Here is a 26,046-nt window from a genome sequence, read left to right as displayed (position 1 = left end):
ATATTAGAATTCTGGTAGAAAATAAAATAGAGAGTTGAAGGCATGAACTTGTGAACCAACTTAATTCCAGTCCATTTATATTTCATGCTATATCTCAAAGTATACAATTTTTTTTAAACTAAACGTAATTTTATAGGAATAATGCAATCATGTTATCAAAAGATAAATAATCATATTTGTGAGAGGATCCAACCAAATTTAAACATATTGAACATGTTGAGATCGGTAACTTGGGAGGTACTCCAAATCCTAGCCTACAGGGTTGTGGAGGAATTGGCACCACTAAGTCACTCGAGGGCTAAGAACCCAAGCGTGTCGGCTTTGCACCCAAGCTTGCAGGTTTGAAACCGTGTATGCATTTAGACACTTGGCACTTGATTCTAGCACAAGCGTGTCGCCTTTGCACCCAAGCTTGCAGGTTTGAAACCCTTTATGCATTTGGACACTTGGCACTTGATTGTAGGCACCCTTAAAGCAACCAGGGATGCTTGTAGCACAAGAGAGGCCTTATGCATTGAGTGAAAATAATTTTATTTGATTATGTGGGTGAACTGGTCTTAAGTTTCAAGTCGGGCTTAAATTGAGCAGACAATTTGAGAGGTTAAACGTCACCCTAAGGAATGATATAAATATGAGTGTGGACGACCCTCATTCCTCACCCAATCAAGAAACTTATTCCTCATGTGAATACTGAAAATAGGAGGACGTGTCCGCAACCAAGAAGGAGAAAGGATCAAGTTGGTTAGGTTGGTTTTGAGACTGTTTTGGGTTGTGGTTATGCAGGTAATGACAACAAGTAAAAGGAGACAAGGCAGAGACTTTTGAGGACGAAATCTGAGAATGAAAACAGAAGCAGACGCTCTCTGACACACCGAGATTTTTGAAGTATTGCAAGTGGACGAAATTATGACTATTCCAGGGTCGAGTAGCCTACTTGGCAGCCAAAGCTAGGCAGCATTCATCTACACTAGGAGTGAAAAAATCAAAGGTTGTTGGAGTCGTTTGTATGTATGTTGGATCTGCTTTAGGTTGCGCTAGTTAGGGTTGAGTTCTTCAGAAAACAGTCTCGCACAGATCCAAGGGTTTTGGAGAACAGAAGAGGACGTCTACAAGGAGGAAAAGTACAGATTGGTGTCCTAGTAAAGGACAGTATTTGTAGTATCCAAAAGAACAGTTTTTAGAGGGTTGTAGTGGCTTGCTTCACGCCCTAAGTATACTCACTTGAGAAGTAATTTGAGGACTGTTAGAATGGAAATAGAAGGGATGCTCAGGAAAAGGAGGAGGTCAATGGAGCAATTTGATTAGCCCAAGTTTGTTGTTGAAGAACGATTATTGACAGTGATTGGTGGAAGCCCTCCATGCCATAACTTTGTCTCATTGAAGCAACAAGTAGGAAACAAAAGAAGTCCCTAACAATTGTGTTCTTGAACGACTAGGGAGAAGCTAGTGTGCAAGAATTCCGAAAGGAGATGATGAGCAGTAGTGGGCAGTCTAGAGTTGTTCACAAACTGAGTGGTGAACAACTCAACATAAGATCCTATGTCTTGGTTTTTGATGCAGTAATGATCAGCTGGAGGGCAGATTGGAGCTGTGTTCAGTCACCTAAAGCAAAAGTAACATTGATAGAGGTAGATTGGTGTTGTTGCAGGTCGGGAGCCAACGCACCGGGAAGATATGTTACGGATACGACCAGTGGAGTTGTGAAGTGCACTAGATCAACTAGTAAGTCAGCGCATCTTGTTAGGGGTAGATTGGTGGTCAAAGTTGTTGAGACCAAACCCTAGTTTGTATTACTTGTATCAGTGATTGTTTGAGGGCCATGATCCCAAGTACAGAGGTGTGTGTGTGATGTGGACCAAATTAGCATCTAAATTTAAACATACCATTTTATGTCTATGTAAAACCATTATTTAAGTGGTACTACTCGAGAAACATGCTAGAAGGATAAAACATCAAACTATCAAATAAGAATAACAATATTTTGTTGGAAAACAGCATGACTCACCCATCCTCTCTGTTGCATCTACATTTGCTAGGCTATCTTCTCCACTCGATCCTCCCAAACACTACAATTCTAGTCACTCGCTGAACAAAGTAATATTATATATGAGATCACGAATAAACCATGGAGCTTAAAGGATAAATATACAAAGCGATGAATTAACCATACACATACCTACCCTCCATACACATACCTACCCTCCCTTGCTAATATTATAACATGAACAATCATGAAAAACAATCCAATGCGACATTTCCATTTCTTTCATATCAAAGTTCTAGGAAATATATTGAATCTCGCACTGATGAACAAAATCATACTACCTAGAAACCATGACAAAATGATAAATCATTATGCACCTAACAAATATTTCAGGGTATTAAAGGACTAGTATTGTGCAGGAGAAAAGTATTCTTCTTCACCCATCCTCTGTGCCATGTTTGTAGAATGTCTAGTGCATCTTCACCACTTGACCTTTGTAAACCATACGATTGTAGTTGTTCACTACATAAAAAAGATCAATATAGTTGACTGTTAGAGCATAATCAAACAAATGGCGCCACAAATTATTGAAAGATACTTTTAATTGAAGTGCATTGCATGTAATATGTTGAATCACCTTCATTTATGAACAATAAACTCAATTTTCTCTGATTGAAGTGCATTGCATGTAGATCTTGACTCACCTTCATTTATGAAGAATAACCTCACTTTTCTCTCTCTGCTTCATTCATTTCCGCACCCAAAAATCGAAACCAAGACAAAACTACAAGAAACATTAAAGAAACAAAAAGACAAAACAAAGCAAGAGTACAACACACTCACAAAGGAAACCAAGACTAAAATTCAAAAAAACAAGAAAAATTTCAAAACAAAGGAAAAGAGTACAACACAGCATGGCCATGCTCAAACTCAACAAAACAAAACGTACAGACAAGAACAAACAAAAAATTCCAAACATCCCCTCCGCGCATCATCTCCCCTACAATGTCTTGTCCTCCGCTGAAAGGTAAAAAAATCGGTTGAATAAGGTTAAAATATATACACAATTAGTAATGTTAAACATATTTCTAAACCAATAGCTATTCATAATAGGAAACATACCTCCCCTGGAGTTTGTTTTATAACGATGGACACTCTCTTCTATTCCACTTGCTCGTGCTCATTAAAACCAACCATCTACAAAAGATACACAATTGCCTATTAGAATCGTTATATAAGTTAAACTAAAGAGTATGCAATAATTAATCATAATAAGAAACACGACTTTCTTTGATATTGTTATATAAAAGGGGAGACTCCATTTTGTATTTCACGTATTCATGCTCATTAGAACATGCCATCTGCAATAGATACACAATAAAATATTAGATTTCTAATAAAAATCAAACTAGAGAGTTAGAAGGCATGAACATCAACAAAAACTCAATCATGTAGACAACAACAAACAAAAAACTGCAAACTTCCCCTTTGCACATTATCTCTATTGTAGTGTCTTGTCCGCCTCTGAAAGGGAAAAAAGTGGTGTGAATAAGGTTAAAATAAAGACACAAATAGTAATGGCAAGCATAATTCAAAACAAATAATTTTTCATAATTGCAAACATACCCCATCTAGAGTTTGCTATATAAGTATAGACATTCCATGTTGTATTCCACTTACTCATGCTCACCAGAACAAGCCATCTACAACAGATACATAACAAGATATTCGACTCATTATACAAGTTAAACTGGAGAGTGTAATGCAACAAACAATCATAATGTGAAACAGACCTGGCTTTGAGCTTTTTTATATCAATGGGGATAATCCATTTTGTATTTTACGTATTTCTGCTCACTGGAATCAAGCGTCTGTCGTACATAGAAATAAAATATTATAATTCTGGTAGAAAATAAATTAGAGAGTTGAACAAAACATGGCCATGCTCAAACTCAACAAAACAAAACATACAAAAAAGAACAAAGAAAAAATTACAAACATCCCCTCCGCGCATCATCTCCCCTGCAATGTCTTGTCCTCCGCTGAAAGGGGAAAAAATGGGTTGAATAAGGTTAAAATATACACACAATTAGTAATGTTAAACATATTTCTAAACCAGTAGTTATTCATAATAGGAAACAGACCTCCCCTGGAGTTTGTTTTATAACGATGGACACTCTCTTCTATTCAACTTGCTCGTGCTCATTAAAACCAACCATCTACAAAAGATACACAATAACCTATTAGAATCATTATATAAGTTAAACTAAAGAGTATGCAATAATTAATCATAATAAGAAACACGACTTTCTTTGATGTTGTTATATAAAAGGGGAGACTCCATTTTCTATTTCACGTATTCATGCTCATTAGAACATGCCATCTGCAATAGATACACAATAAAATATTAGATTTCTAATAAAAATCAAACTAGAGAGTTTGAAGGCATGAACATCAACAAAAACAAATCATGTAGACAACAACAAACAAAAAATTGCAAACTTTCCCCTTGCACATTATCTCTATTGTAGTGTCCTCTCCGCCGCTGAAAGGGAAAAAAGTGGTGTGAATAAGGTTAAAATAAAGACACAAATAGTAATGGCAAGCATAATTCAAAACAAATAATTTTTCATAATTTCAAACATACCTCATCTAGAGTTTGCTATACAAGTATAGACATTCCATGTTGTATTCCACTAAATCATGCTCACGAGAACAAGCCATCTACAACAGATACATAATAAGATATTAGACTCATTATACAAGTTAAACTGGAGAGTGTAATGCAACAATCAATCATTATGTGAAACAGACCTGGCTTTGAGCTTTTTTATATAAAGGGGGATAATCCATTTTGTATTTTACGTATTTCTGCTCACTGGAATCAAGCATCTGCAGTACATAGAAATAAAATATTAGAATTCTGGTAGAAAATAAAATAGAGAGTTGAAGGCATGAACTTGTGAACCAACTTAATTCCAGTCCATTTATATTTCATGCTATATCTCAAAGTATACAATTTTTTTTAAACTAAACGTAATTTTATTAGGAATAATGCAATCAATGTTATCAAAAGATAAATAATCATATTTGTGAGAGGGATCCAACCAAATTTAAACATATTGAACATGTTGAGATCGGTAACTTGGGAGGTACTCCAAATCCTAGCCTACAGGGTTGTGGAGGAATTGGCACCACTAAGTCACTCGAGGGCTAAGAACCCAAGCGTGTCGGCTTTGCACCCAAGCTTGCAGGTTTGAAACCGTGTATGCATTTAGACACTTGGCACTTGATTCTAGGGCACAAGCGTGTCGCCTTTGCACCCAAGCTTGCAGGTTTGAAACCCTGTATGCATTTGGACACTTGGCACTTGATTGTAGGGCACCCTTAAAGCAACCAGGGGATGCTTGTAGCACAAGAGAGGCCTTATGCATTGAGTGAAAATAATTTTTATTTGATTATGTGGGTGAACTGGTCTTAAGTTTCAAGTCGGGCATAAATTGAGCAGACAATTTGAGGAGGTTAAACGTCACCCTAAGGAATGATATAAATATGAGTGTGGACGACCCTCATTCCTCACCCAATCAAGAAACTTATTCCTCATGTGAATACTGAAATAGGAGGACGTGTCCGCAACCAAGAAGGAGAAAGGATCAAGTTTGGTTAGGGTTGGTTTTGAGACTGTTTTGGGTTGTGGTTATGCAGGTAATGACAACAAGTAAAAGGAGACAAGGCAGAGACTTTTGAGGACGAAATCTGAGAATGAAAACAGAAGCAGACGCTCTCTGACACACCGAGATTTTTGAAGTATTGCAAGTGGACGAAATTATGACTATTCCAGGGTCGAGTAGCCTACTTGGCAGCCAAAGCTAGGCAGCATTCATCTACACTAGGAGTGAAAAAATCAAAGGTTGTTGGAGTCGTTTGTATGTATGTTGGATCTGCTTTAGGTTGCGCTAGTTAGGGTTGAGTTCTTCAGAAAACAGTCTCGCACAGATCCAAGGGTTTTGGAGAACAGAAGAGGACGTCTACAAGGAGGAAAAGTACAGGATTGGTGTCCTAGTAAAGGACAGTATTTGTAGTATCCAAAAGAACAGTTTTTAGAGGGTTGTAGTGGCTTGCTTCACGCCCTAAGTATACTCACTTGAGAAGTAATTTGAGGACTGTTAGAATGGAAATAGAAGGGATGCTCAGGAAAAGGAGGAGGTCCATGGAGCAATTTGATTAGCCCAAGTTTGTTGTTGAAGAACGATTATTGACAGTGATTGGTGGAAGCCTTCCATGCCATAACTTTGTCTCATTGAAGCAACAAGTAGGAAACAAAAGAAGTCCCTAACAATTGTGTTCTTGAACGACTAGGGAGAAGCTAGTGTGCAAGAATTCCGAAAGGAGATGATGAGCAGTAGTGGGCAGTCTAGAGTTGTTCACAAACTGAGTGGTGAACAACTCAACATAAGATCCTATGTCTTGGTTTTTGATGCAGTAATGATCAGCTGGAGGGCAGATTGGAGCTGTGTTCAGTCACCTAAAGAAAAGTAACATTGATAGAGGTAGATTGGTGTTGTTGCAGGTCGGGAGCCAACGCACCGGGAAGATATGTTACGGATACGACCAGTGGAGTTGTGAAGTGCACTAGATCAACTAGTAAGTCAGCGCATCTTGTTAGGGGTAGATTGGTGGTCAAAGTTGTTGAGACCAAACCCTAGTTTGTATTACTTGTATCAGTGATTGTTTGAGGGCCATGATCCCAAGTACAGAGGTGTGTGTGTGATGTGGACCAAATTAGCATCTAAATTTAAACATACCATTTTATGTCTATGTAAAACCATTATTTAAGTGGTACTACTCGAGAAACATGCTAGAAGGATAAAACATCAAACTATCAAATAAGAATAACAATATTTTGTTGGAAAACAGCATGACTCACCCATCCTCTCTGTTGCATCTACATTTGCTAGGCTATCTTCTCCACTCGATCCTCCCAAACACTACAATTCTAGTCACTCGCTGAACAAAGTAATATTATATATGAGATCACGAATAAACCATGGAGCTTAAAGGATAAATATACAAAGCGATGAATTAACCATACACATACCTACCCTCCATACACATACCTACCCTCCCTTGCTAATATTATAACATGAACAATCATGAAAAACAATCCAATGCGACATTTCCATTTCTTTCATATCAAAGTTCTACGAAATATATTGAATCTCACACTGATGAACAAAATCATACTACCTAGAAACCATGACAAAATGATAAATCATTATGCACCTAACAAATATTTCAGGGTATTAAAGGACTAGTATTGTGCAGGAGAAAAGTATGCTTCACCCATCCTCTGTGCCATGTTTGTAGAATGTCTAGTGCATCTTCACCACTTGACCTTTGTAAACCATACGATTGTAGTTGTTCACTACATAAAAAAGATCAATATAGTTGACTGTTAGAGCATAATCAAACAAATGGCGCCACAAATTATTGAAAGATACTTTTAATTGAAGTGCATTGCATGTAGATATGTTGAATCACCTTCATTTATGAACAATAAACTCAATTTTCTCATGATTGAAGTGCATTGCATGTAGATATCTTGACTCACCTTCATTTATGAAGAATAACCTCACTTTTCTCTCTCTGCTTCATTCATTTCCGCACCCAAAAATCGAAACCAAGACAAAACTACAAGAAACATTAAAGAAACAAAAAAACAAAACAAAGCAAGAGTACAACACACTCAACAAAGGAAACCAAGACTAAAATTCAAAAAACAAGAAAAAAATTCAAAACAAAGGAAAAGGAGTACAACACAGCATGGCCATGCTCAAACTCAACAAAACAAAACGTACAGACAAGAACAAACAAAAAATTCCAAACATCCCCTCCGCGCATCATCTCCCCTGCAATGTCTTGTCCTCCGCTGAAAGGTAAAAAAATCGGTTGAATAAGGTTAAAATATATACACAATTAGTAATGTTAAACATATTTCTAAACCAATAGCTATTCATAATAGGAAACATACCTCCCCTGGAGTTTGTTTTATAACGATGGACACTCTTTTCTATTCCACTTGCTCGTGCTCATTAAAACCAACCATCTACAAAAGATACACAATTGCCTATTAGAATCGTTATATAAGTTAAACTAAAGAGTATGCAATAATTAATCATAAGAAGAAACACGACTTTCTTTGATATTGTTATATAACAGGGGAGACTCCATTTTGTATTTCACGTATTCATGCTCATTAGAACATGCCATCTGCAATAGATACACAATAAAATATTAGATTTCTAATAAAAATCAAACTAGAGAGTTAGAAGGCATGAACATCAACAAAAACAAATCATGTAGACAACAACAAACAAAAAACTGCAAACTTCCCCTTTGCACATTATCTCTATTGTAGTGTCCTGTCCGCCTCTGAAAGGGAAAAAAGTGGTGTGAATAAGGTTAAAATAAAGACACAAAGAGTAATGGCCAGCATAATTCAAAACAAATAATTTTTCATAATTGCAAACATACCCCATCTAGAGTTTGCTATATAAGTATAGACATTCCATGTTGTATTCCACTTACTCATGCTCACCAGAACAAGCCATCTACAACAGATACATAACAAGATATTCTACTCATTATACAAGTTAAACTGGAGAGTGTAATGCAACAATCAATCATAATGTGAAACAGACCTGGCTTTGAGCTTTTTTATATCAAGGGGGATAATCCGTTTTGTATTTTACGTATTTCTGCTCACTGGAATCAAGCGTCTGCGTACATAGAAATAAAATATTAGAATTCTGGTAGAAAATAAATTAGAGATTTGAAGCTATGAACTTGTGAACCAACTTAATTCCAGTCCATTTATATTTCATGCTATATCTCAAAGTATACAATTTTTTTTAAACTAGACGTAATTCTATTAGGAATAATGCAATCAATGTTATCAAAAGATAAATAAGCATATTTGTGAGAGGGATCCAATCAAATTTAAACATATTGAACATGTTGAGATTGGTAAGTTCGGAGGTACTCCAAATCCTAGCCTACAGGGTTGTGGAGGAATTGGCACCACTAAGTCACTTGAGGGCTAAGAACCCAAGCGTGTCGGCTTTGCACCCAAGCTTGCAGGTTTGAAACCGTGTATGCATTTAGACACTTGGCACTTGATTGTAGGAAACAAGCGTGTCGCCTTTGCACCCAAGCTTGCAGGTTTGAAACCGTGTATGCATCTGGACACTTGGCACTTGATTGTAGGTCACCCTTAAAGGAACAAGGGGATGCTTGTAGCACAAGAGAGGCCTTATGCATTGAGTGAAAATAATTTTTATTTGATTATGTGGGTGAACCTGTCTTAAGTTTCAAGTCGGGCTTGAATTGAGCAGACAATTTCAGAAGGTTAAACGTCACCCTAAGGAATGATATAAATATGAGTGTGGAGGACCCTCATTCCTCACCCAATCAAGACACTTATTCCTCATGTGAATACTGAAATAGGAGGACCGCTCCACAACCAAGAAGGAGAAAGGATCAAGTCTGGTTAGGGTTGGTTTTGAGACTGTTTTGGGTTGTGGTTATGCAGGTAATGACAACAAGTAAAAGGAGACAAAGCAGAGACTTTTGAGGACGAAATCTGAGAATGAAAACAGAAGCAAACGCTCTCCGACACACCGAGATTTTTCAGGTATTCCAAGTGGGCGAAATACTGACTATTCGAGGGTCGAGTAGCCTACTTGAGAGCCAAAGCTAGGCAGCATTCATCTACACTAGGAGTGAAAAAATCAAAGGTTGTTCGAATCGTTTGTATGTAGGTTGGATCCGCTTTAGGTTGTGCTAGTTAGGGTTGAGTTCTTCAGAAAAAAGTCTCGCACAGATCCAAGGGTTTTGGAGAACAGAAGAGGACGTCTACAAGGAGGAAAAGTAGAGGATTGGTGTCCGAGTAAAGGACAGTATTTGTAGTATCCAAAAGAATAGTTTTTAGAGGGTTGTAGTGGCTTGCTTCACACCCTAAGTAAATTCACTCGAGAAGTAATTTGAGGACTTTTAGAACGGAAATAGAAGGGCTGCTCAGGAAAAGGAGGAGGTCAATGAAGCAATTTGACTAGCCCAAGTTTGTTGTTAAAGAAGGGTTATTGACAGTGATTGGTGGAATCCCTCCATGCCGTAACTTTGTCTCATTGAAGCAACACAAGTAGGCAACAAAAGAAGTCCCTAACAGTTGTGTTCTTGAAGGACTAAGGATAAGCCCTCCATGCCATAACATTGTCTCATTGAAGCAACTCAAGTAGGCAACAAAAGAAGTCCCTAACAGTTGTGTTCTTGAAGGACTAAGGATAAGCTAGTGTGCAAGAATTCTGAAAGGAGATGAGGAGCAGTAGTGGGCAGTCTAGAGTTGTTCACAAACTGAGTGGTGAACAACTCAACATAAGATCCTACGTCTTGGTTGTTGATGCACTAATGTTCAGCTAGAGGGCAGATTGGAGCTGTGTTCAATCACCTAAAGCAGAAGTATCATTGACAGAGGTAGATTGGTGTTGTTGCAGTTCGGGAGGCAACGGACCGGGAAGATATGTTCCGGATACGACCAGTGGAGTTGTGAAGTGCACAAGATCAACTAGTAAGTTAACGCATCTTGTTAGGGGTAGATTGGTGGTCAAAGTTGTTGAGACCAAACCCTAGTTTGTATTACTTATATCAATGATTGTATGAGGGCATTGATCCCTAGCACAAAGTTGTGTGTGTGATGTGGACCAAATTAGCATCTAAATTTAAACTTACCATTTTATGTATATGTAAAACCATTATTTAAGTGGTACTACTCAAGAACCATGCTAGAAGGATAAAACGTCAAACTAAACAATATTTTGTTGGAAAACAGCATGACTCACCCATCCTCTACGTTGCATCTACATTTCCTAAGTTATCTTCTCAACTCGACCCTCCCAAGCACTACAATTCTAGTCACTAGCTGCACAAAGTAATATTATATATGAGATCACGAATAAACCATGGAGCTTAAAGGATAAATATACAAAGCGATGAATTAACCATACACTACCTACCCTCCCTTGCTAATATTATAACATCAACAATCATGAAAAATAATCCAATGCGACATTTCCATTTCTTTCATATCAAAGTTCTAGGAAACATATTGAATCTCACACCGATTAACAAGATCATACTACCTAGAAACCATGACAAAATGATAAATCATTGTGCACCTAACAAATATTTCAGGGTATTAAAGGACTAGTATTGTGCAGGAGAAAAGTATGCTTCATCCATCCTCTGTGCCATGTTTGTAGAATGTCTAGTGCATCTCCACCACTTGACCTTTGTAAACCATATGATTGTAGTTGTTCACTACATAAAAAAGATCAATATAGTTGACCATCAAAGCATAATCAAACAAATGGCGCCACAAATTATTGAAAGATACTTTTAATTGAAGTGCATTGCATGTAGATATGTTGAATCACCTTCATTTATGAACAATAAACTCAATTTTCTCTTAATTGAAGTGCATTGCATGTAGATATCTTGACTCACCTTCATTTATGAAGAATAACCTCAATTTTATCTCTCTGCTTCATTCATTTCCGCACCCAAAAATCGAAACCAAGACAAAACTACAAGAAGCATTAAAGAAACAAAAAAACAAAACAAAGCAAGAGTACAACACACCCAAAAAAGGAAACCAAGACTAAAATTCAAAACAACGGAAAAGGAGTACAACACAGCATGGCCATGCTCAAACTCAACAAAACAAAACATTCAGACAAGAACAAAGAAAAAATTGCAAACATCCCCTCCGCACATCATCTCCCCTGCAATGTGTTGTCCTCCGCTGAAAGGGAAAAAAATGGGTTGAATAAGGTTAAAATATACACACAATTAGTAATGTTAAACATATTTCAAAACCAATAGTTATTCATAATAGGAAACATACCTCCCATGGAATTCTTTTTATAACGATGGACACTCTCTTCTATTGCACTTGCTCGTGCTCATTAAAACCAACCATCTACAAAAGATACACAATAACCTATTAGAATTGTTATATAAGTTAAACTAAAGAGTATGCAATAATTAATCATAATAAGAAACACGACTTTCTTTGATATTGTTATATAAAAGGGGAGACTCCATTTTGTATTTCACGTATTCATGCTCATTAGAACATGCCATCTGCAGTAGATACACAATAAAATATTATATTTCTAATAAAAATCAAACTAGAGAGTTTGAAGCCATGAACATCAACAAAAACAAATCATGTAGACAACAACAAACAAAAAATTGCAAACTTTCCCTTTGCACATTATTTCTATTGTAGTGTCCTCTCCGCCGCTGAAAGGGAAAAAAGTGGTGTGAATAAGGTTAAAATAAAGACACAAATAGTAATGGCAAGCATAATTCAAAACAAATAATTTTTCATAATTTCAAACATACCTCATCTACAGTTTGCTATATAAGTATAGACATTCCATGTTGTATTCCACTAAATCATGCTCAACAGAACAAGCCATCTACAACAGATACATAATAAGATATTAGACTCATTATACAAGTTAAACTGGAGAGTGTAATGCAACAATCAATCATTATGTGAAACAGACCTGGCTTTGAGGTTTTTTATATAAAGGGGGATAATCCATTTTGTATTTTTAATATTTCTGCTCACTGGAATCAAGCATCTGCAGTACATAGAAATAAAATATTAGAATTCTGGTAGAAAATAAAATAGAGAGTTGAAGGCATGAACTTGTGAACCAACTTAATTCCAATCCATTTATATTTCATGCTATATCTCAAAGTATACAATTTTTTTTGAACTAGATGTAATTCTATTAGGAATAATACAATCAATGTTATCAAAAGATAAATAATCATATTTGTGAGAGGGATCCAATCAAATTTAAACATATTGAACATGTTGAGATTAGTAACATGTTATCAAAAGATAAATAATCATATTTGTGAGAGGGACCCAATCAAATTTAAACATATTGAACATGTTGAGATTAGTAACTTGCGAGGTACTCCAAATCCTAGCCTACATGGTTGTGGAGGAATTGGCACCACTAATTCACTTGAGGGCTAAAAACCCAAGCATGTCGGCTTTGCACCCAAGCTTGCAGGTTTGAAACCATGTATGCATTTAGGCACCTGGCACTTGATTGTAGGGCACAAGTGTGTCGCCTTTGCACCCAAGCTTGCAGGTTTGAGACTGTGTATGCATTTGGACACTTGGCACTTGATTGTAGGGCACCCTTAAAGGAACAAGGGGATGCTTGTAGCACAACAGAGGCCTTATGCATTGAGTGAAAATAATTTTTATTTGATTATATGGGTGAACTTGTCTTAAGTTTCAAGTCGGGCTTGAATTGAGCAGACAATTTGAGAAGGTTAAACGTCACCCTAAGGAATGATATAAATAGGTGTGTGGAGGATCCTCATTCCTCACCCAATCAAGACACTTATTCCTCATGTGAATAGGAGGACGAGTCCGAAACCAAGAAGGAGAAAGGATCAAGTCTGGTTAGGGTTGGTTTTGAGACTGTTTTGGGTTGTGGTTATGCAGGTAATGAAAAGAAGTAAAAGGAGACAACGCAGAGACTTTTGAGAACGAAATCTGAGAATGAAAACGGAAGCAAACGCTCTCTGACACACTGAGATTTTTGAAGGATTGCAAGTGGACGAAATTATGACTATTCGAGGGTCAAGTAGCCTACCTGGCAGCCAAAGCTAGGAAGCATTCATCTACACTAGGAGTGAAAATTTCGAAGGTTGTTGGAGTCGTTTGTGTATAGGTTGGATCTGCTTTAGGTTGAACTAGTTAGGGTTGAGTTCTTCAGAAAACAGTCTCGCACAGGTCCAAGGGTTTTGGTGAACAGAAGAGGACGTCTACAAGGAGGAAAAGTACAGGATTGGTGTCCTAGTAAAGGACAGTATTTGGAGTATCCAAAAGAACAGTTTTTAGAGGGTTGTAGTGGCTTGCTTCACGCCCTAAGTAAAATCACTTGAGAAGTAATTTGAGGACTGTTAGAAGGGAAATAGAAGGGCTGCTTGGGAAAAGGAGGAGGTCAATGGAGCAATTTGACTAGCCCAAGTTTGTTGTTGAAGAAGGATTACTGACAGTGATTGGTGGAAGCCCTCCATGCCATAACTTTGTCTCATTCAAGCAACACAAGTAGGCAACAAAAGAAGTCCCTAACAGTTGTGTTCTTGAAGGACTAAGGAAAAGCTTGTGTGCAAGAATTCCGAAAGGAGATGAGGAGCAGTAGTGGGCAGTCTAGAGTTGTTCACAAACTGAGTGGTGAACAACTCAACATAAGATCCTATGTCTTGGTTGTTGATGCACTAATGGTCAGCAAGAGGGCAGATTGGAGTTGTGTTCAGTCACTTGAAGCAAAAGTATCATTGATAGAGGTAGATTGGTGTTGTTGCAGATCTGGAGCCCACGGAACGGGAAGATATGTTCGGGATACGACCAATGGAGTTGTGAAGTGCACTAGATCAACTAGTAAGTTAGCAAATCTTGTTAGGGGTAGAATGGTGGTCAAAGTTGTTGAGACCAAACCCTAGTTTGTATTACTTGTATCAGTGATTGTATGAGGGCCATGATCCCTAGTATAGCGTTGTGTGTGTGATGTGGACCAAATTAGCATCTAAATTTAAACATACCATTTTATGTATATGTAAAACCATTATTTAAGTGGTACTACTCGAGAACCATGCTAGAAGGATAAAACGTCAAACTATCAAATAATAATAACAATATTTTGTTGGAAAACAGCATGACTCACCCATCCTCTATGTTGCATCTACATTTCCTAGGTTATCTTCTCCACTCGATCCTCCCAAACACTACAATTCTAGTCACTCACTACACAAAGTAATATTATATATGAAATCACGAATAAACCATGGAGCTTAAAGGATAAATATACAAAGCGATGAATTAACCATATGCATACCTACCCTCCCTTGCTAATATTATAACAGCAACAATCATGAAAAATAATCCAATGCGACATTTCCATTTCTTTCATATCAAAGTTCTAGGAAATATATTGAATCTCACACTGATGAACAAGATCATACTACCTCGAAACCATGACAAAATGATAAATCATTGGACAACTAACAAATATTTCTATGTATTAAAGGACTAGTATTGTGCAAGAGAAAAGTATGCTTCACCCATCCTTTGTGCCATGTTTGTAGAATGCCAAGTGCATCTTCATCACTTGACCTTTGTAAACCATACGATTGTAGTTGTTCACTATATAAAAAATATCAATATAGTCTACTATCAGAGCATAGATAAAACATATAATAATTTGAATATCAAACAAATGGAGCCACAAATTAGCAAAAGATACTTTTAATTCAAATGCATTGCATGTAGATATGTTGACTCACCTTCATTTATGAAGAATAACCTCAATTTTCTCTTAATTGAAGTGCATTGCATGTAGATATGTTGACTCACCTTAATTTATGAACAATAACCTCAATTTTCTCTGTCTGCTTCTTTCATTTCCATTTCAGCCCCCAACAAACGAAACCAAGACAAAACTACAAGAAACATTAAAGAAACAAAAAAATAAAACAAAGCAATAGTACAACACACCCAAGAAACGAAACCAAGACCAAATTATAAAAAACAAAAAAAAAAATTCAAGACAAAGGAAAAGGAGTACAACACAGCATGGCCATGCTCAAACTCAACAAAACAAAACATGCATTCAAGAACAAAGAAAAAATTGAAAACATCCCCTCCGCACATCATCTCCTGCAATGTGTTGTCCTCCGCTGAAAGGGAAAAAAGTGGGTTGAATAAGGTTAAAATATACACACAATTTGTAATGTTAAACATATTTCAAAACAAATAGTTATTCATAATACGAAACACACCTAACATATTTCAAAACCAATAGTTATTCATAATAGGAAACACACCTCCCCTGCAGTTTGTTTTATAACGATGGAACTCTCTTCTATTCCACTTGCTCGAGCTCATTAAAACAAACCATCTACAAAAGATACACAATAAGCTATTAGAATCGTTATATAAGTCAAACTAAAGAGTATGCAATAATTAATCATAATAAGAAACACCCCTTTCTTTGAGATTGTTATATAAAAGGAGAGAGTCCATTTTGTATTTCACGTATTCATGCTCAATAGATCATGCCATCTACAATAGATACACAATAAAATAATAGATTTCTAATAAAATCAAACTAGAGAGTTTGAGGGCATGAACATCAATAAAAGCAAATAATGTAGACAACAACAAACAAAATATTGTAAGCTTTCCCTTTGCACATTATCTCTATTGTAGTGTCCTCTCCTCCGCTGAAAGGGAAAAAAGTGGTGTGAATAAGGTTAAAATAAAGACACAAATAGTAATGGCAAGCATAATTCAAAACAAATAAATATTCATAATTGCAAACATACCTCATCTAGAGTTTGCTATATGAGTATAGACATTCCATGTTGTATTGCACTTACTCATGCTCACGAGAACAAGCCATCTACAACAGATACATAATAAGATATTAGAATCATTATACAAGTTAAACTGGAGAGTTGAATGCAACAATCAATCATAATGTGAAACAGACCTGGATTTGAGCTTTTTTAAATAAAGGGGGATAATCCATTTTGTATTTTACGTATTTCTGCTCACTGGAATAAACCATCTGCGATAGATAGAAAATAAAATATTAGAATTCTAGTAGAAAGTAAAATAGAGATTTGAAGGCATGAACTTGTGAACCAACTTAATTCCAGTCCATTTATATTTCATGCTATATTTCAAAGTATATATATATATATATATATATATTTTTAAACTAGATGTAATTCTAGTAGGAATAATGCACTCAATGTTATCAAAAGATCAATAATCATATTTGTAAGAGGGATCCAATCAAACTTAAACATATTGAACATGTTGAGATTGGTAACTTGGGAGGTACTCCAAACCCTAGCCAACAGGGTTGTGGAGGAATTGGCACCACTAAGTCACTTGAGGGCTAAGAACCCAAGCATGTTGGCTTTGCTCCCAAGCTTGCAGGTTTGAAACCGTGTATGGATTTGGACACTTGGCACTTGATTGTAGAGCACCCTTAAAGGAACAAGGGGATGCTTGTAGCACAAGAGAGGCCTTAAGGATTAAGTGAAAATAAATTTTATTTGATTATGTGTGTGAACTTGTCTTAAGTTTCAAGTCGGGCTTGAATTGAGGAGACAATTTGAGAAGGTCAAATGTTACCCTAAGGAATGATATAAATAGGAGTGTGGAGGACCCTCATTCCTCAAGCAATCAAGACACTTATTCCTTGTGTGAGTATTGAAATAGGAGGATGAGTCTGCAACCAAGAATGAGAAAGGATGAAGTCTGGTTTGGGTTAGTTTTGAGACTATTTTGGGTTGTGGTTATGCAAGTAAAGACAACAAGTAAAAGGAGACAAGGCAAATACTTTTGACGACGAAATCTAAGCATGAAACCAGAAGCAAGCCCTCTCTAACAGGCCGAGAGTTTTGAAGTATTGCAAGTGGATGAAATTATGACTATTCGAGGGTCGAGTAGCCTACTTGGCAGCCAAGGTTAAGCTGCATTCATCTATAGTAGTAGTGAAAAAATCAAAGGTTGTTGGAGTCATTTGTATGTAGGTTGGATCTGCTTTAGTTTGCCCTAGTTAGGGTTGATTTCTTTAGAAAAACGTCTCACACTGATCAAAGGGTTTTGCAGAACAGAAGAGGACGTCTACAAGGAGGAAAAATACAGGATTGGTGTCCTACTAAAGGACAGTACTTGGAGTATCCAAAAGAATAGTTTTTAGACGGTTTTAGTGGCTTGCTTCATGCCCTAAGTAAATTCACTTGAGAAGGAATTTGAGGATTATTAGAATGGAAAAAGAAGGGCTGCTCAGGAGAAGGAGGAGGTCAAAGGAGCAATTTGACTACCGCAAGTTTGTTGTTGAAAAAGGATTATTTTGTATTCCACTTACTCATGCTCACCAGAACAAGCCATCTACAACAGATAGGTAATAAGATATTAGAATCATTATACAAGTTAAACAAGATAGTTGAATGCAACAATCAATCATAATGTGAAACAAACCTAGCTTTGAGCTTTTTTATATAAAGGGGGATAGTCCATTTTGTATTTTACGTATTTCTGCTCACTGGAATTGTTAAAATTGGCAACTAAGGCCAAACTCCATGTGGGTATACTTAGTCAAGGTCGACCAGCAACCGAATTGCCCCCACTTGTGCTCAACATTTTAGTATAAAAAGAGGTGGCTTGCTAGTCATTTGTACACACACTCTTCTTGTGATCTCTTCCTCTCCACTTGTCTTTTGGTTTTGGTGGGAGGAGAGATCCTAAAGATATACGCTGCCCTAAGAGGAGCTGCCCTAGATGCTGCCATGGGAAAGAAGGATCTACACTGCCTGAAAGAAGATGCCCTATCCCCTAATGCTGGCATGGAGATAAAGGCTTAACGCAGTCCGAAAGATGGGATTCTAATGTTGTTCTAACGCTGCCCTAATGAAGCCCTAGCGTTTCCCTAATAAAGAAGCCTTAACGCTACCCAAACAGAAAGACCTAGTTGCAGTCAAGTAGAAGGTTTCTATACCCAGCAAGCCGCAATCCTAATGGGAGGACTACAACCTTACCCTAGCCGCAATAGATGACAAGATTTGGCTGCAATCCTAGGGGATCTCTAGAGCAACAATACGTTGCCTGAATGGTTCCTAATCTACAGTCTCAAGTCTACCCTAGCCATAGTAAAAGGAGAAGGTTACAGTCACCAAAATAGAGGACTATAGTAGTTGTCCATTTGTGCTTCTAACCGCAGTCAAAGGAGGGCTAGTCTCAGCCCTCAAGGATGAAGACTAGCCCTAACAGCCAAATGATGAAGGAGACGTTGTAAGGAAAGTCAGCTATCATTCTAGAGGATATGTGCTTATACAACTTCTATGTAGGTGATAACGTGACTCATTTAGGAGTGCTGAAGAAGGGTGACCGTAGCCTTGGGAGGGATGTTGCAGCTGATGTGAGAAGGCTAGTAGGACTTCATTGATGCCCTAACCAGTCCATTGTGAATGTTGTCCGAATTGTTGTTTGAGTCTAGCGATGCAGCGAACAACAACATGATAAGATATGATGTGACAACATTGTAATAAGGTGTAGCATGATGATGAATGTTGCAGCATGAAGATGGGCATAGTAATGAAGTGTATCATAGCATGATGAGTGCAACACAATGATGATGAATGTTGCAGTAAGGTGTAGCATGAAGTGCAACAGTATGATGTATTGCAGCAGCAGAATTGTAATATACTACAGTATGCATTGAGTGCATAAAAGGGTACAACATAGTGCAGCGTGAAGGATGCAGCAGAATGGTGATGAAGTACAACATGACGGGCACAACATGATGATTGGATGTAGCTCAGTGATGACAGCAGCGTAGTGATGAAGAGAAGCTCAGTGATTAGGTGCAGTGCAGTGACAGGTGCAGCATGATGATGAGGTGCAGCATAGTGATGGTGTTGCATGGTGATGGAGTCACCTTGGAGGATCAGTTGAAGCAGTATGCCTTCACCTGAGTTCAGATCAGCTACCTCATGTGCCATCTTCTTAGAGAAGATCTCTGCTCTTATTTAGATAAGTCAAAATGTTAACTTCTGATGTATATGTACTATCACTCTCTCTATTGAACTATTGAAGAACATATAAGAAGAATTGATCAAGGGTCTCCCCACATTGGGGTTTGTCCCTGGCTGACGCCACATCTTGTGTCCTCTTGTCTTGGCTTGTTTTCTGTGATTTATGTTTATGTTCTATCTGCATTTTACTATCATGCTAAATGTGATTGCTAATCTGGAATTGATATTGAGCTAATATGAAAAATTGAAGTATATTTGCTCTCAGCATAGAACATACCTAAAATTAACATGGTATCAGAGCTGAGGCGAAGACAAAGCCCAAGCAAGAGTGAAAGAGCAATCACCGAAGACAATTGGAAAGGACAAAAGACCCAATGGGTTCCTCATCCCACTTCAAATTCACCAAGGGTGAAGTCGAAGCAGAGAATATTATCCGAGTGGCGTAGCGGAAGCATGTGATGGCCTACCTAAAGATCACTTAAATGAGAAGTCCGGATCTAAGGGTGGAAGGAAAGGCAGATGCCTTGCTTGCAATAAGTTCGGCCATTATGCGAAGGAGTATCAGAATGGTAGGGACACATCACTTGATGATGATAACAATCATTCCAGGGACATCTTCAATGACCGGAGGAATGACAAGCAATGCAAGTCATCAAGGAAATGGTTGACTCTTCAAAGAAAGCAAGCAACTCTAGGTATGAAGAATCAAATGTTGTCTCTAATAAGCTAAAGAAGTATTATCTTATATTGGCCCTCTCCACTACTCTTCCAAACTCTTTGGGAATCTGGCTTATTGATAATAGTGCTTCAAGGCACTTCATCAGATAGAAGGAAGCTCTCTCTAATTTGATAGAGAAGGAGACAATCGTGGAGATTATTCTTGGAGATGAAGCCACCCATCCCGGAAAGGGTGTAGGGAACGTTACCCTTCAATCGAATGACAGTAACACGATTCATTTCAAAGAAGTTCTTTATGTACGTGATCTCAAGAAGAACCTGGTGTCCATTTTGGCAATGGAAGTCAAAGGTTTCAAGGTGGCATTCATCGATGGAAAGGTACGCGTTTGAAAATAGAATTTTCAAGATGATTTTACTCATGGGTTCAAGGATTGGCAATTTGTATCAAATTGCAGGAAGTCCATTAGGGACCATGTTGTATGACACATCTCTTCAATGGCACCGAAGGGTTGCTCATCTTCATTGTAAGACCCTACCCGATGTGAGTTTGATGGTGACAGGGATGCCTAAATTCAAGAAGAGCATGAAGGTACATGTCCGAGATGTACAAAAGGAAAACTTACAAGGGGACCATTCCCCTCATGTAGCAAGACCTAAGATGTGGAACAACCTGAGGGGTTTGAGATTCATGATTGGGAATCTCGTATGCAAGTGGAAGAAAGCTCTCTATGTTTTAGAGCAAACACCCTGGGCTTGATATGAGAGGATTGATAGTTGTTTGATGAAGTTGAGATTCACTAGGAGTGAAGACGATCCAAACCATTGCTTGAAGGTGGTGGACGATAGACCGCTCATACTGGAACCTTATGAGGACGACCTCTCTCTGAGAGGTGTAGACCCTCTCATTTGCAAAAGTAAGAGGGATTTGGATTTCGAATTTGGAATGGTGAACTACAAGCCCGTGACTACCTCAATGAAACCTAACTTTAAGAAGTTATGCAATAGTGATGATAGACCTGATTTGGGAAATGCCTCTGAGTTTCATAAACTCATTCTAGCATTGATGTGCTTGGTGAACTCCCGTCCAGATATATGTTTTGAAGTTAGCATGCTGAGCTCATATATGGTTGAGCCTCAATGGATTGGTGCCTAGAATCATTTGAGATATCTCCGGGGCACAATCTCTCATAGATTGAGATACACTGCCAGAAATGTATAGCTACATGATTATTCTGATGCTGATTAGGGAGATAGTGTGGAGGATCGCAAGAGCACTTCTAGGTGCTAGTTCTCTTTGGGTTCTGCTTCGATATCCTGGATGAGCAGGAAGCAGAAGTTGGTTGCTTTGAGCACCAATGAGGCCGGATACATAGCAGTGAGTATGGCCTCCTGTGAAGTTATCTGGTTGTGGAAGATCTTCATTGAGCTGTTTGGACACGTGTTGGATACCATCGTGATCTTCTGTGACAACCAGAGGGGGATTCGATTGTTGAGGAATCTCGTGTTCTATGATCGCTCCAAGCATATAGACACCAGGTACCACTTTATTTGGGATATGGTACATCGAGGAGAAAGAAGGCTCCATCGCATTGGGACTAATGTGCAGATCGCCAATATTCTGTTGAAGCCCTTGGGAAAGGTCAAATTCTTGACTTTCCGAGAACAACTAGAAGTCGTGCAGAGACTCTCTCCTAAGGGTCTTGTATGATATGGACATTGAGCCCTGGCAGCTCCGAGGGGCTTGGGGGACATCCTGGAGCGATGAGAAACCATAGGGAGAGTGGTTCAGCCTTCCCCTAGTGGTCTGCTATGTAGGTAGGATGAGTGATTTATCCTTCTCCTATTGAGACACAGTCATAGGGTGAGTGGTTCAGCCTTCCCCTAGTGATTTGTTGTGTACAGGGTGAGTGCTTCAGCCTTCCCTTGGGTTACCCCTGGCGACATGTAGGCAGGATGAGTGGTTCATCCTTCTCCTGCTGAGACATCCTACCCATGCAGTCTGGGACTCATGGGAAGTGCCTCTCATCTGGCCAATGAGTAGGGAAATGAGGATAGGGACCATAGTAATACCGATGGACACATCGTGTTACTACCGTACTCCCTATGCTAGGATGATATTGATCTGGGATCAATTGGAACTGACTTCAGGTCAGTAAGAGTGATATAACTCACTCTCTTTTGGAACTGATTTCGAATCAGTAAGAGTGGTATGATACACTCTCTTCATTTGGAACTGATTTCGGATCAATAGGAGTGGTATGATACACTCTTTATTTGGAACTGATTTCGGATCAGTAAGAGTGGTATGAGACAATCTCTTTTATATCAGGCTAACTTCGGGTCAGTAGAGGATTGGTATGATACATTCTCGATCACTTCTTCTTCTTCATAGTTCAGTAGAGCAGAGCAGTGCAGGGCACTGATAGCAGAGCTAGTACAGTTTGGCAGATGGATTAGCAGATGGAGTTCTGCCTAGTTGAGAGGGAGTGTTAAAATTGGCAACTAGGGCCAAACTCCATGTGGGTATATTTATTCATGGCAGCTGATATTTTTCTTGGATTCCTCTCGTCGAGCGGTGTAGGATTGATCTAAAGATCATCAGATTCCGATAAGTATTAATGGAGATATGGAGATATGAATTTATCATCTCTTCCTCTCCACTTGTCTTTGGGTTTTGGTGGGAGGAGAGATCCTAAGGATATATGCTACCCTAAGAGGACCTGCCCTAGATGTTGTCGTGGGAAAGAAGGATCTACGCTGCCCTAAAGAAGATGCCCTAGCCCCTAATGCTGGCATGGAGATAAAGGCTTAACGCAGTCAGGAAGATGGGCTTCTAATGTTCTTCTAACACGGCACTAATGAAGCCCTAGTGTTGCCCTAATAAAAAAAACTTAACGTTGCCCTAACAAAAAGACCAAGCTGTAGTCATGTAGAAGGTTTCTATACCCAGCAAGCTGCAGTCCTAATGGGAGGACTACAATCTTACCCTAGCCACAATGAGTGACAAGATTTGGGCACAGTCCTAGGGGATCTCTAGAGCTACAATACGCTGCCTGAATGGTTCCTAATCTGCAGTCTCAAGTCTGCCCTAGCCGCAATAAAAGGAGAAGTTTACAATCACCAAAATAGAGGAGTATAGAAGCTGTCCACTTGTGATTCTAACTGCAGTCAAAGGAAGGCTAGTCTCAGCCATCAAGGAGGTCATCATGGCTACAGTTGGAGAGGCCCCTATCAGTCAAATGATGAAGGAGATGTTGTAAGGAAAGGCAACTGTCATTCTGGAGGATATGTCCTCATGCCACTTCGCTGTAAGTAACAACGTGGCTCATTTAGGAGTGCTGAAGGAGGGTGATCGTAGCCTTGGGAGGGATGTTGCAGCTGATGTGAGAAGGCTGGTAGGACTTCATTGATGCCCTAACCAGTCCATTGTGAAGGTTGTCCGAATTGTTGTTTGAGTCCAGCGATGCAGCAAATAGCAGCATGATATGATATGATGTAACAACATTGTAATAAGGTGCAACATGATGATGAATGCTGCAGCATGAAGATGGGCATAGTAATGAAGTGTATCATAGCATGATGAGTGCCGCACAATGATGATGAATGTTGCAATTAAGGCACAGTATGAGGTGCAACAGTATGATGTATTGCAGCAGCAGAAAGTAATGGTTAGAAAGTAATGTATGTTAGAAGTTTAGCCCTATTAAATAAGGCCATGTCATCAAGAAGTTACACGTGGCACCCATGTGGCTCGCCTGGCCCATGTGTTGCCACACCACCACCAGGTGGGGCCTATAGAGTACCCAAACCCTTGTGATTGGGTTACTTGATGTGTTAAAATTTCGACGTAACTAGCAGAGGGCCAATGACCAAAGGCCAACATCAGCCCTTCAACACTAGGCTTATCGGTCATGGGTTCATTCACCTACACTCATCATACCCCAATGTCCCAAAAACATGACAAATATTCCCTATGGTCCACCCAATACATGTCATACTAGGTTGGGTTTTCAACCACATATTCATCAATGTGACTCTTCCATAGTCCAATAGCCTGATAGGGCCCACCTACTTATGTCACGCCGAGTCAGCCTCATTCCCTACTTAACTGCTTAACTCCTTTGACAGTGGGTGACCTGAGGGTCCGACAAGGCACACCCAATATACATCACCTTGGCCCTGACATATGTCACCTCTGCATCAGGGTCTATTATCCTCCTCACGCACGTATGTTCTGCGGCTAATGGCCAATGGTCGATATTGACCCACTGGTTATTGCAACTACCCTAAGGGTCCAATGGCGCAATGGGGCCCACTAGTCACGATTATGATGGGTCAAGGTTCTACCATCAACCACTTAGTGTATGGTACCTCCCATATATGAGTATATTGAATCATTTCGTTATGCCAATCCCAACGACCAATATCAATGCAAAGTTGGGAGTGTGCATAAAATTAGGAGGGGTGACCACCCCACACCAATTTCCTAAGCGTTGTGGCCCAGGGACTTTGAAGCCTTGAACCTCAAATTTCAGGGTATTGAGGCTCACGGCCCCCCTCAAGGTCCTAAGACCTCGAATTTTGGCGCATATATATATAACAAAGGGGTGACTGCCCCAAGTTCCACTAATGTGCGATGATTGGTGACAAAAGCAGAGGTCACAAAACATACTAGTTTCAGAAATAAGGAAAGGGGTGTTGTCCAAATGCCAATTTCACTCAAGATTGCAATGTTGTACAAGGAGAATAGGATGCCTTGGCATTATTTCCATGCCAAGAACAACACTAGGTAGGATCGTTTTCTATATATTGCTCTTAAGATGTGTGGCAGATGCCTTACTTCCATGTCTCTCTACTAAAAAAATTTGAGTCAACAACATCTAGCATCTTCTATAATTAAATCTTTTAGGGATTTTATGGATCTTCTTTTCATTTCTACAACCTCTCTCAGATTCAATATCTATGGGTTTTGACCTCAAAGTTTCAAGGGTCTTCATGTTATGGTTTACCTGATTGCTCAATACTACTCCCATTTAGCAATAGTATAGTGTGAAGAGAAAAGCTAACATAGCAACATCTCCCATTTAGCAATAGTATAGTGTGAAGAGAAAAGCTAACATAGCAACATCTGCAATAATAATTCCTCAATCCTTGTTCAACAAGTCCTATATGATAAGGAAAGGGTGCACTAGAGGATCCTCTAGGGATGCAACAATAATTATTAGGCATCGAAGAGTGAGTGAGGCACATCCATGGAGATTACATGGATGCACCATCTTTAAACTTTCTATTTATAGATATGTAAGCACCAACCTCAATGCTTGAGGTGAGGGTGTGTGCAAGAACTATTATAGGAAGGCACAAATCCCTAAGAGGCACATTAATGTTTGGTATCCAATTTGGGGTGTAGTGCATGCATTCGCATATTCAATCTTCTCTAGTAGGGTGCACTATTACAAGGAGAGTTATCCATGCAGTGGGGTGCACTTATCCTTGAACACTATGGTAAGGATTGACTCTATCATATCCTTGAACACTATGGTAAGGATTGACTCTATCAACTCGATCGCATCACTATATGTCTAGATACATTGTACTTACCATATCATGAAAATTTAACAGTCTCAAAGTTGTGCAGTATCTATTATTGTTACCATTGATAAACGCTAGATTTTGTA

The 26,046-nt window shown here is 38.7% G+C and overlaps 4 long non-coding RNA genes across 6 annotated transcripts; all 4 read right to left on the bottom strand.

Moving 5' to 3' along the window:
* Positions 1 to 1,903: 1,903 nt before the first annotated feature.
* Positions 1,904 to 2,819, bottom strand: LOC149254200 (uncharacterized). The gene is made up of 3 exons (XR_016266275.1): positions 2,689 to 2,819; positions 2,425 to 2,506; positions 1,904 to 2,085 (listed from the first exon to the last, which is right to left on the bottom strand). It is a non-coding gene; the product is annotated as an uncharacterized LOC149254200 (long non-coding RNA).
* A 61-nt stretch (positions 2,820 to 2,880) lies between these two features.
* LOC149254199 (uncharacterized) lies at positions 2,881 to 10,963 on the bottom strand. Of its 3 annotated transcripts, XR_016266274.1 has the most exons (15): positions 10,882 to 10,963; positions 8,686 to 8,763; positions 8,519 to 8,595; positions 8,016 to 8,416; positions 7,596 to 7,913; positions 7,268 to 7,409; positions 6,912 to 6,991; positions 4,799 to 4,876; positions 4,632 to 4,708; positions 4,129 to 4,529; positions 3,956 to 4,026; positions 3,778 to 3,855; positions 3,611 to 3,687; positions 3,107 to 3,508; positions 2,881 to 3,004 (listed from the first exon to the last, which is right to left on the bottom strand). It is a non-coding gene; the product is annotated as an uncharacterized LOC149254199 (long non-coding RNA). The 3 variants fall into 3 exon arrangements; XR_016266272.1 differs by having other exon boundaries at positions 3,778 to 4,026; XR_016266273.1 differs by having other exon boundaries at positions 3,778 to 4,026; positions 7,328 to 7,409.
* A 269-nt stretch (positions 10,964 to 11,232) lies between these two features.
* LOC149254198 (uncharacterized) lies at positions 11,233 to 12,175 on the bottom strand. Its single transcript, XR_016266271.1, has 3 exons — positions 11,946 to 12,175; positions 11,546 to 11,843; positions 11,233 to 11,359 (listed from the first exon to the last, which is right to left on the bottom strand). It is a non-coding gene; the product is annotated as an uncharacterized LOC149254198 (long non-coding RNA).
* A 35-nt stretch (positions 12,176 to 12,210) lies between these two features.
* Positions 12,211 to 12,695, bottom strand: LOC149254197 (uncharacterized). Its single transcript, XR_016266270.1, has 3 exons — positions 12,616 to 12,695; positions 12,449 to 12,525; positions 12,211 to 12,346 (listed from the first exon to the last, which is right to left on the bottom strand). It is a non-coding gene; the product is annotated as an uncharacterized LOC149254197 (long non-coding RNA).
* Positions 12,696 to 26,046: the final 13,351 nt, after the last annotated feature.

This window comes from Pinus tabuliformis, chromosome 7 (genome assembly GCF_031772625.1).
Source record: "Pinus tabuliformis cultivar Carrire ecotype Pingquan chromosome 7, CPIR1, whole genome shotgun sequence".
Classification (NCBI taxonomy): domain Eukaryota; kingdom Viridiplantae; phylum Streptophyta; class Pinopsida; order Pinales; family Pinaceae; genus Pinus; species Pinus tabuliformis.
The sequence above is the reverse complement of the archived record's forward strand: the minus strand, read 5'-3'. Positions and strand labels throughout refer to the sequence as shown.